The 2,598-nt window shown below is 37.5% G+C and overlaps 1 pseudogene; it reads right to left on the reverse strand.

The window, feature by feature from the left end:
• Positions 1–1,658: 1,658 nt before the first annotated feature.
• LOC129673684 (40S ribosomal protein S10-like) lies at positions 1,659–2,146 on the reverse strand (annotated as a pseudogene).
• Positions 2,147–2,598: the final 452 nt, after the last annotated feature.

Consider the following 2,598-nt stretch of genomic DNA (forward strand, 5'->3'; position numbering starts at 1 on the left):
GTGGGTACTAGACCTTTATCACATGTGCATGTGGTGAAAACCTTTTCTTATTCTGTAGGCTGCCAGTTTGTCTGATTAACCATACTTTTGATTTAAAGAATCTTTTCAGTTTTATGAAGTCTCGTTTATTAATTGTTGATTTTAATGGTGTGCAAAAGGTGTTATGTTCAGAAAGTCTTTTTCTGTGCCAATGGGTACAAGGCTATTCCCCATTTCCTCTTTTTATCAGGTTCAGTGGATCTGGTTTTATGTTGAGGTCTTTGATTCTATTAGAGCTGAGTTTGTGCATGGTGATAGGTATGGATCCATTTAGTTTTATCATCATTTGTTTGAGATGATTTTTTTTTTTCTACTGTGTATTTCTAGCTACTTTATAAAAAAAATCAGGAGTGGTGTGGATCAATTTGTGTATCTTCAATTTCATTCCATTGATCACTTTGTCTGTTATGCTAATATTGTTTTTATTTTTTTTCTAGGATAGCTTTGTAAAATAACTTGAAATTGGGAATGGCGACACCACTAGGAGTACTCTTATTGTTCAGTTTCTTGATTAGGGATTCTATGGCTTCAACAGAACACTATAACCAAAAAGCAAGTTGCAGATGAAAGGGTTTATTTGGCTTGAAAATCCGTATATTAGGCAAAATAAGTTGCCACTTGTGTTATGGATTTTGGCCACTCTGACAGGTGTAAGATGGAATCTCAAAGTAGTTTTGATTTGCATTTCCCTGAGAGTTAAAAATGTTGACCATTTCTTTAGGCATTTCTCAACCATTTGGGATTCTTCTATTAAGAATTCTCTGTATGGATCTATACCTCATTTTAAAAATAAGATTGCTTGGTTTGTTGATGCCTGATTGGTTGAGTTCTTTATATATTTTGAATATTAACTCTTTATCCACGTGGAGTTGGTAAAAAGTTTTACTCAATCTGTAGATTCCTGTTTTGTCCAAATGACAGTGTGCATACAGAAGCTTTTCAGTTCCATGAGGACCTGTTAGTTAATTGTAGATTTTAGTTCTTGTCTTATTGGTGCTCTTTCTACAAAGTTGTCTCCTATGCCTAATATTCAAGGCTATTCCTTAATTTCTCTTCTATCTGGTTCAGTGTATCTGGTTGAATGTTGAAGTCTTAAAGTTTAGTTTTATGGAGGGTAATTTGTATTCTTCTACATGCAGATGTCCAAATAGACCAGCAACCATTTGTTGAACATGCTTTCTTTCTCCATTGTGTGTTTCTGGATTCTTTATTTAAAAAACCAAGTGCCTATAGTTCTTTGATACCAACATATCTGTTTTTAAGCCACTACAGTGCAGTTTTTCTTACTATGGCTATGCAGTACAGCTTAAAATCAAGGATGGTTATACCTGCAGGAGTTTGGGGGTTTTGTTTGTTTGTTTGTTTGTTTGTTTGGGATTGTTTAACTTTCCTCGCTTTACTGGTTTTTCCATATAAAACTAGGATTGTCCTTTCAAAGTACATAAAGAATTGTATTGGAATTTTGATGGGGATTGCACTGAACTGTTTTGGTAGGATGGCCACTTGTACTATGTTAATTCTACTGATCCATGATCTTTGGAGATCTTTACATTTCCTGATACCTTCTTCAATTTTTTTCTTTTCTTTAAAGTTTATTCATTACATCACAATCTCCATCTTCAGTGAGGTGGCTGACCACATCCAAGACCAATGCCGCCTCTAAACTGGAATCCTGTTGCTGAGCCAGCGCTAGTCTCAGCTTTCTTGTCAGCACCATGGGGCACAACACTTCTTCTGTAGGAGTGTCTGCCTGCCTCCCCTCTTGTGAATCTTGCAGCTTGCTCACTCTCTGGACCTTTGAGCCAAAACCTTTCAGTCTCAGGGTGGTTGCAGTGCATGGTAGTGGGCAGGATCTCTGGAGTTAGGTGGAGGTAATCTCAGAGGTACTGGATGCTTTCGTTCGTAAGGTACAATAACAATGTCTTCAGACAAGCTGCTCTTTCATGTAGCCCTGAGACTGCAAGGCCTTCAGTAAGTGAAGGTTGGGCACATTCTTGTCTGCCAGGTCCTGGTGTTTGGACATATGGACATATTTCTTGGCAACCATCACTCCTTCCTTAAAAAGGAGTTCATATATGGAAATCCTCTTCTTCTTAGTCATCAACATCATGGCAGCTACAGAGTCCAAGGTGGAGGCTGGAAAGGAAGCTTCTTCTTCAATTTCTTTCTTCAAAGACTTGAAGTGTTTGTCATACAAGTCTTTCGCTTGCTTGGTTAAGGTTACACGAAGATATTTGATATTGTTTATGACTGTTGTGAAGAATGTTGTTTCCTTGATTTCTTTCTCAGCCCATTTGTATATAGGAAGGCTACTGGTTTTTGTTTGTTTGTTTAGCAAGTATTTTCTAAAAATATTTATTTATTTGTTATTCATTATAATTTATTTACTTTGTATCCTATCTATAGCTTCCTTCCTTGTCTCCTCCCAGTCCCACCCTTCTGCCTCTACCTCTCTCTTAGTCCACTGATAGAGGAGGACCTCTTTCCTTTCTATCTAACCCTAGTTTATCAGGTATCATCAACTTCCTCTGTGGCCTGGTAAGTCTTCACCCCCTGGGG

The sequence above is a fragment of the Psammomys obesus genome, unplaced genomic scaffold, assembly GCF_907164565.1.
Source record: "Psammomys obesus unplaced genomic scaffold, mPsaObe1.curated_primary_1811, whole genome shotgun sequence".
NCBI lineage: Eukaryota > Metazoa > Chordata > Mammalia > Rodentia > Muridae > Psammomys > Psammomys obesus.